At 44.5% G+C, this 9,529-nt stretch overlaps 1 protein-coding gene across 5 annotated transcripts in view; it reads right to left on the minus strand.

The window, feature by feature from the left end:
* Positions 1-9,529, minus strand: part of U2SURP (U2 snRNP associated SURP domain containing) — a 104,770-nt gene that overhangs the window by 94,980 nt on the left and 261 nt on the right. The gene's annotated exons all lie outside the window — the stretch shown is intronic.

Consider the following 9,529-nt stretch of genomic DNA (forward strand, 5'->3'; position numbering starts at 1 on the left):
CCCCTTCCCCCCCCCTCCCAAAACAGATTTACCAGCCAAACGCTGTTCTCCACGTCGCTGGGCTGGCTGCATGCATGCTGCGGCTATGCACACGTACTCAGCATTTATCAGTGACATTATCAGCCACATCAGCCAAAAGAAACCAACTGCTGATAATGTCAGTTTTCCTTTTATTGGTGCCAATACAATATGGACCACTGTATCCGTGTACCTCTAGCTTCAAGAATTCAACTAAGTCTATAAAAGCAAAGAATTTTGCATATTAAAAGGAAGAACATGCCACCACGATTTAAAAATAAGGGGGGAAAAAAGTGTCACCTCCATTCAAATATCTTCTCTATACCCCTTCCTACACTGTCATGTGTTCTATGAAATGTCTTTATTTGTAAATTAACTCAAGATACATCTCCAGTATAGTGGCTATAGTCACACTGCCTCAATGACATGCAGGTATATCCTATCCTAAACAAAACAAACTTCTTCCCTGATTGCATTCTTGTCTTCATATTTCATTTGACAGTAGTGCCTGAAAATCTAATCAAGGATCAGAGATCCATGGTTCTATACATTGTATAACATAATAAAGAACCGATCTCTGCATCCAGATCTTAAAAACTAGGTGGATTAAACACCCAAATCTTACTTTGTTACTATTTTAACAATACAGTGATCTTATTTTGCACAATGAATAAAAGCATATGAAGACTTGAAAAATACACTTACCACATTTAGAGTAGGCAAGCCTCAGCCTAAAATATCTATATGTCCATACTTTTTTAAGTGTTCTGAGCTTGTAGTTTTAAAAGCTACTTTCCAAACACAAACTGATGCAAGATTATCTCCCTAAAGTGTGTTTTTACCAACTATAGCAAGTACTCACTACCAAAATTACAGAAAGGTCAAGCTTTTTGTAAAGAATGTATTTGGTTCCCTAAACTGAGACTCTATACTGGGCTAGTTTTCAAAACACAGGCACTCAGCACTTACTAAAGGGCCCCTAAAGGGCAGCTAAAACCAGTAGGATGTTTTGAGGTTTTCAAAATCATTAGCTTCAGTAGTAGCAGGGAACTGTCCATCCTCTGGATCATGGTGTATGCGTAAGAGGTCTAGTTAGGTCCCTGATAAATCCACTTGTAAAAGCCCTGCAACCATTACACCAAGACCTTGGATGTATATGTCTAGGTGAGAGTACGAAGGAGTGGAGGCTGCCCAAGACCTACCATCCCCACTTTAAACCACTGAGTCAGAATCTAAAGGCCAGACCGAGTCCAGACATTCAGTGCCTCGAAGCTCCGTAGCTTCTGCCAGAGAGCAACAAATAAGAACTGCTGATGACTCTAATGCCTCAGTGAGGGCACACCTGTCAAAGCGATGTGCCTTAGCCTTTCTCCAACCACGGAGTAACATAGGCAGTGGGGGCTAGGGTTCTGACGCGCCCTATACTTGGCTTACTTTGGAGCTTACAGCGTTGTGGTGCTTTATAGAAGCTACCCCACCACAAGTAGCCCCACGACATTACCACCAGGTTCTCCAGTTGGATGCAGTTTACAGTCATACCCAGGACCACATTAGCTTCAACTGAATGAAAAAAAAATGCAGTAAGGGTCACTGTCCTGACAAAAAACTTAGCCACCCCTTCACTAGATGCTGGCATTACCATCAAAATTCTGTCCATAGCTGCTTCTTGGAGGCAGCTTTCATATTATTTTCAAGCCAGCCCGAGAGATTTGAAGTTCTGTCACCTCTGTGACTGCTCAGAGAGAGAAGAGCTCTGTGTCCTCTCTTCCTGAATGCTGAAAAAGTTCAGACAATGGCCTTCTTACAAAGTTTTAAATTGCCTTTATGCTTGCCTAATCACAAGGCTCAAGGCCTTGAGAGTGTCTCAAGTCACAGACTGGGGGGGGAAGCTCTAAACTGCACCAGCTGTCAGAGATCTAATCTGGAATCGCCAAGGCACAGGAACAAGCCAGTCATGCCACCAACTCAAAAATAAGGCAGCATGTAAATCAGTGTGCTGGCTCTACCTACCAAGGAATTAGGATTCTACAAGAATAAACCTTGCAATGTCAAAGGGATGCACAGCAGCCACAAGAAAGACTAAAACTCTGGTCTCACATCTGTTCTGACTGTCCTCCATCCTCCTGGCTATTGCCAAGAGAAAATAGTTGAAAAATAGAAAGTTAGGATAGTTCTCTTTTGAGCCCTCTTCCCTGTGAATAATTCCAATGCCTGTCAATCCTATCCTTCACAGCTTCCCAAAACTTAGAAGTCATAGGACAATAACATCATAATTACTGAAAGGTTCACAATATGTCACAGGGCTCTGTGTAACAGCATTAAAAATTAAGTTTTGTTCATATTGGTAGTCTACAGAAAGACTACAAATAACAACAAAGGCACTAGAACTGCCTAAAACAGGGGTGAGCAATAATTTCGGGTGGAGGGCCGTTTACTGAGTTTTGGAAAGGCCGCATGACAGGCAGCCAGGGGCAAATACATATTAATTTTCTAAATTTTTCAGGGGCCCCATGGGCCGGACAGAATGGCCAGGTGGGCCACACCTGGCCCGCAGGCCACATTTTGCCCACCCTTGGCCTAAGAACATAACACTGTATCATTCCATGCTTGGAAAAATATGTTTAAAGTTATTCAGAATAAATGTTTATATATAAATAAAAGTTTTATTTCTGGAGAAGCTAAAAGTTTAGGTTTCAAAGCTCACAAAGGAAATCTTCTCAGTCACTGCTGATAAGCGGATTTTTCAAACCTACCTTTAGTTTTAATCTCCCCCCATCCACATACCTGTCTACAATATATACCTCTCAAAGTAAGCATAAATCCTGCAAATTAAACTTTGTACCTCAAGTGCTTACTATTTCACTGTTTAGTTCAATACCATTTATAGAACTTAACAAAGGATGGAAAGTAGTTTCTTCTGAAATACTTGACACATTACAGCTATTCTACTCCTACATTTGTGAGAGCAAGAAGCAGCTGGTATTCATCTTCTGCTAGTGGCTTTTACAATCCCACCAGCAAAGCAGTGCAGACTTGCCTCTCCTGTTCTTGCAGCAACACAGAGTTATATCATCAGTTTCACTGTCTCTTAGGCTGCTGACAGACATCCAGTTAAAGGTGTGATGGAATCTTATCTGCCATGCCTCCTGCCTTCTGCTATGCCACACATCCATGGCAGGACATGAGATTTTGGGACTGGTGATCAAACTCCAATGATGACCTACTGGCCGATACAGAGGAAAGCCCAAGATCATAATCCTGGGCTCTTTCTGCACCAGCAAAGGTGTTCAACAATTAGCTGATTGTTGGTTGGCCAGTTTGAGCCTTAGATCAAGACTGAACCATGACCTAAACCAACCAGAATACAGTCCCTGCCAGCTGACAATCAGCTGATCACAGGTAGTATCAGGAGTGCAATAAGGCTACCCAGTGTGATCCTGATGCTTCTGAGAATTAGCTCACAGGAACCATACTATGGCCAGTTTGGGCCCCAAAGCACTCCCAAAACTACCAGCAATCAGCTGATCATCAACACCCTGCCACATATTCATTTTAAGGAGCGAAAGAAACCAGCCACAAATTTTACACATTTTTGTGCAATAATTTTGTGGCTGGCTTCACTTTTGGATACGCCTGGATGTGTGGCTGGGTTACAATTTAAGACGCAATTAACTGTTTAATTGCGTCTTAAGTGTAATGTCTTCCAGGGCCCTTTGCATTTTATACAAAACAACTGCAATTTTCATAGATTTTCTTTACCGTTCCTCAGACTTCTTAACTAATCCGAAAAAGTAGCCCACTCACAAACAGCCAAGGGTTATTTTAAGCTTTTTCTTTTTTTTAGTACACTGCTTCAGTTAAAGCAGCCTAAAAAGTGAGCTTCATTACCTGATGGCATAGTGAAGATATTCCAATTTTTCCATGAAGAAAGAGGAAAAGCTACAACTATAGTACTGATAAACATGTTTTCCTTATTTTTCTTGGACCCCAGACATAGTACTCAAGAGTCCAATTTACACAACTGCTGTTCCTACTAATAATGTAGCAGAAAATTTACAATACAGTTATTTTACTAATTCTCAGAGGATATTCATCTATTCTGTTTAGATGCTTGATCTTCCAGATGCGGATCTTACTATCACAATCTGGGCTGTTTGTCACTTCAAGATTACACTATTGCAACACACTTTTTACGTCTTTTAAAGTGTTGATACTGATAGAGAAAGTAACTGCCAAATTAGTGAGCAGGACAGAGAACACAGACCACTTGTACTCCAGGCCCTGCAGCAATTACTCAAGGGGTTTACAAAGAGATTTTAAATTGCTAGGTTGTACTTATAAAGATCTTATTTCAATCTTTGAGTAGGATTAGGAGATTGTTTCTGGCCAGTATTTCAATCTAAGGGAAAAGTGACTAAGATGAGGTCCACAGGCAAGATGACCTAGCCCAAACAACCATGTCTTCTGGTCCTAGGGGCTCTATACAAGTCCATAAATTAGGCAGCATGTCAAGCAGCAGTAGCAGTAATTACTGCAGCTCCTGAAGCTGCAGCAAACAACACTACCACTGCTCATCCTGCCATCAAATTTCTGGACCATGAGAAGTGCCACAGGCTGGATCTGGAGCCTGGAGTCATGTCGCCTGGCCAACACAGCTGGAAATTTGACAACAGGAGGAATAACATCTGCCTCACCTCTGCGAGCTGCAGAGCTGCAGCAATTAACACTGTGCCAAATTCCAGCCCCACAGGCCAAATGAAGCAGCTCTGCACTCTGGCTCTGGCACGCAGAATGGCCCAGCACCACTCATCTGGCTCATGGGGCTAGATCAGCTGCACATCACTGCCCTAAGGAGTTATTGATATTTAGTGACATACTTGACTGAAGGATTAAGTTGACTATATTTTGTTCTACAATTTAAAATAACTGTTTGGGGTTTGTCTAAGCCCTTTTGCCTAAGCCCTTTTCATTGCTCTAGCTGGAAGGAAATACACTGTGACACGTCAGGAATGAAGACTGAATCTTATAATGCCTAGCAGGCGCTATCAATGCATATAAATGTCAGAGTACTCCTACTGCCCAGGAATCAGGATTAAGATACACTTTGGCTGTTGATCAGGACACAACTCTAATTCTATTCCACCTTCAACACTGGCCTCTGACAAGCAGATACCATCACAATATCAACTTCATCAAAACAGAACTTCACCTCAGGTTTCAGCAGATAAATAGAATGATATTAATTTTAAAGTACATTTTTAAATAAAGATATTTGACAGACAATCTTAGCTCAAAACATTATGCTACAAGCCTCCTCTCACACTTCTTTCATTTAAGATGTTCACTTCACCTTTAAGAATGAATAAGCCAGTCACACAGGAAAATACATTAAAAATAATAAAAATATTACTTATTTCTGTTCTAGTATAGTCCTTCTGCATGCAGGTGGATGCAACATAAACACTGATTAAATGAAGTCAGAATTAAATCAAAACATTCAGGCTATGAAGACTGTATGTGCCTTCAGTAGAAGTGGAGTAAATAACCCCATGTGTCTAATCAAATACATTTTCTTGGAGGACACCACATAAGTTTATTTGACATTACATTTTACCTATCCACCAACAGTAAAGAAAATAAGCTCTTCTGACCAGACTTTCTTTTCAGTTGAGCTATTCTGATGTCAGAGGCCATCATGGCAGTTTGCAGATGTTAAAAAAAACCAAAACACTTTACTAAAAGAAACAGCACATTACTTTAACCCGGCTCTGCAGCACCTGTATAGACTGGATGCTTCAGCAGGGCTTTTTGGCATTTTTAGCTAAAACTGATTCAATCAGCTATTAAAGTGCCAAAAAGCTACATTAAAGTGTCCGATTTACACAAACACCAGGCGAGCTGGGTCCAACTAAGGTGGTACCTCTTCTGGGCATGCTCTTGGCTAGACGCAGGAATGCGCTGAATTTAAAGTAAAGCACTTTTTTTTTTTTAAACATCTGCAAGCAGCCTATGTGCCTAGTAAGAACACAAAAGATGTCACACTGGGCCAGATCACAGGTCTATCTAACCCAGCATTCTGTCTCTTACATTGGCACAGAGTAGATGCTTAGAGGAAGAGTGTTTATGCAGGGACTATCCAGACTGATCTGTCCCCTACCCTTCTACAATAAAAGGACTAGGAAGAGCTAATTTGGAGGTTGCAGCCCTACCATTGTGTTTAATCCCCACAGATAAACCTATCCTGCATGAATCTGTCTCATCCTTTTTCAAACCTATGTAAACTGTGAGCCTTTGCAGCATCCTGTGACAATGAGTTCCACAATATAACTATACATTGCATGAAAAAAACTTCCTTATGTTTGTTTTAAACCTGCATCCTAATAATTTTATTGCATGTGACCTAGTTTGGAAAACGTGGTAAATAATGAGGGGTGCACCAATACAAACTGATGGGACCAATACCAATATCCAATTTATAAGGAGGCATATCAGCCAATATTGATCCGATACAGCGTGGAGAGCTGCATGCAGCTGGTAAGTCTGTTGTGGTGGAAAGTGGGGGAGGGAGGGAGGAAGGAAGGGGCATGGGGGGCAGATTAATGCTGTGAGGAAGAATGGGGCTGGGCAATCCAGCCAAGGCAGGGCAAGCACAGGATGGAGCCACAGCTCGTCCAGAGGGCACAGAGAGGGGTGGCTCCCACCACTGTGCACACCCTGGGAATGGACAGGAGGGGCACGTGCCCCCAGATCTGTACAGGCAGGGTGGGCTGCAGCTTCAGGCTGGGGCCAGGGCTGCATTTGGAGCAGGCAGCAACAGCGCTGGGAAGAGGGTTATGGGGGGGCTGCAGCCCCCCCAAAATTCACTATAGCCCCCTCCCAGTGCCACCACCACCCACCCCAAACACAACCCAGGCCCAAACCCCACCCCAAGGGAAGAGCCCAGTGCAGTCCTGGCCCCAGCCCACATCTGCAGCCCAACCCACCAACACCCCACGCAGATCTGGGGGCACACACTCCCCTCCACCCTCCCGGGTTCCTTCAGCAACAGGAGCCACACACACCCCCCTGCCACTCATGCCCCAGATGAGACACAGCTCCATCCCACACCCATACCACAGCACTTGCCCCAGCCCCACTCCCTCCTTCACTGAAGGGGCCACTGACCTACATCCCCATGTCCCTTCCCTCCCCCTCCACCACAATAGACTTAACAGCTGCATGCAGCTCTCCATGCTACTAGGCTGCGCTGTGGCTGCATGCATGCATGGGCATCTATCAGCCAAATTATCGGCCTCATCAGGCCAATTTCCAATACACTCAATTTTCTTTATATCAGTGCTGATCCAATACCAGACCGATGTATTGGTGCACCTGTATAAATAATACATGAATGAGTGGATCTCAGATTTTGAAGGGGGAGGGGTGCAGGTGATACAGTACATCATCCCATAAGACAACATATATTTTTTCCAATTAAAAAACATGAGAAGCTTTACTAGTATGCTAGGGGCCTAAGGCTATATTATTCAGTTTATGATCCAAGTAAAAACAAATACAACTGAATCACTTAGGGGCTGACTGCCAGATCCAGATTGGGCAGGCATCTGGTGCTGGGCAGTAGGTATACCTGTTACCCTCCACATGATCACAAATGAAACTCCTCCCTGTACTACTACACAAGTCCCCCAGACACTCCACCATGGCCCCAAAGTGCCTCACTGCCCTTTGTATGCTGCACCTGCCACCTCAAATCCCCACCCCCTCCCTTGTCTACTCTGTCCCCCATTATCCCACATATTCCCATATTCAGCCTCACCCCATCAAACCCCAAAACCATCAGACCCCACAATCCCCCTCATGCCCCATGGAGGTCTATGCTACTCTATCCTCTCACTGCTCCCACGAATCCAGTATACTCTACTCCAGGGGGCAGGCAATTATTTCAGGCGGAGGGCTGCTTACTGAGTGTTGGCAAGCCACCAAGGGCCGCATGACAGGCAGCCAGGGGCAGATAAATATTAATTTTTAAAATTTTTCAGGGGTCCCTCAGGCCAGATAGAATGGCCAGGCAGGCCACATTTTGCCCACCCTTGCCCTACACTGTTGATACCCCCTTGACCAATTTAGTAAAGACTGGCAGAAATCAAGTAGGTAATAATGAGCTATGAAATCTATAGGCTCCCTCACTCCACCCGAACAGAAATTCAGCTGTCCCTACCAGGCAGTTTGTTTTAAACTTTCATTGGATAAGTAATCAAATGGGGATGTGACTGCACTCCTTCCTCACCCAATCCACTCCTGAATATTTCCCTATTTACTTCCTTCATGCCACACTTTTTTTTCTTTTTTCTTTTTTTTTTTTTTTTATAAACCTCTATCATATCCACTCTCAGGCATCTTTTTTTTAAGCTGAAAAGTGCAAGCACATTTAATCTTTGCTTATTAAAAAAAACCTCTATGCTCTTGATCATCCTTATCTAATCTCATACATACAGCACAACTGAGGCTTGCCTTCAGCCAGGTATAAGGAAACCAAATCAGAAATATGCATCTCAGATAACTACAGGTTTAAAGCTCTCAGTCACAAAATTATCCCTAGGCAGGTACAAATATTTCCAAAATGGGAAATGGGGCTCCATATATGAATAAAGTTAAGCACCTGCATAAATGTCTGCAATGTTGAAGACGTAATATTTACAATAAGATCGTGGTTCTTTCTACCACAAAAATATCAACTCCAAGCACTCCTAGAACTGTAGTTGAAGAGGCTGCAGCATCAATCCTGCAAATGCAACAGAGCACCACAGGGGAACAGGATCTGCGCAGACACAGCTGTAGAACTGGGGCTAAACGAAAGAGCCAGGGGAAAGAATGACCCCCTGGAGCTATAAGTCTGGAAGATCTGAAAGATGGGGAGATGTACTGCCCAGCCACCCGCCTACAGAACTAGGTGTAATCCTTGCGGATGTGCCGCGTCGCTTTGGATGAGGCTCCACACCAGTCTCTCTCTCTCAAGCAAATAAGAACATTTATGTTAGGCTTCCCTGGGAAAAGAACCATCACAGAGAGTAGAGTGACAATGCAGCACAAAACTGAGGAGCAGTTTCCAGCCCAGTGCTGGCAGAGTTGCAGCCACATAATCGAGGAGTTCGGGGGGGGGGGGAAGAGGTCTTTAAATGAGGCCCTACAAGGCTCTGCAGAGACCAAGCACTCAGCCAAGCCAAGACATGGCAAGATCTGCGGCTAGAAGAGGAGGCTCCTCGTCTCCAGGAGTCCTTCCACAGGGCCCGGCCGACCCCGGTCAGCCCGTGCGTGCCCCCAACACGATGTGTGTGTGGCGACAAGCTCCCCCCTCCTCAGCCAGGGCCTGCCGAGGCTCAAACGCCTCACACGGGCATCGAAGGCCCCAGCCGCTGCAGCGGGAGGAGCCGCGGGCACCGGCCTCCCGTAGGCCCCGGCGCGCCCGGCAGCAGCAGGGCCGGGGAAGGGGGCCGGAGCAGGCCGTGCAGCC

The sequence above is a fragment of the Gavialis gangeticus genome, unplaced genomic scaffold, assembly GCF_001723915.1.
Source record: "Gavialis gangeticus isolate Ggan-Ray unplaced genomic scaffold, GavGan_comp1, whole genome shotgun sequence".
Lineage (NCBI taxonomy): Eukaryota > Metazoa > Chordata > Crocodylia > Gavialidae > Gavialis > Gavialis gangeticus.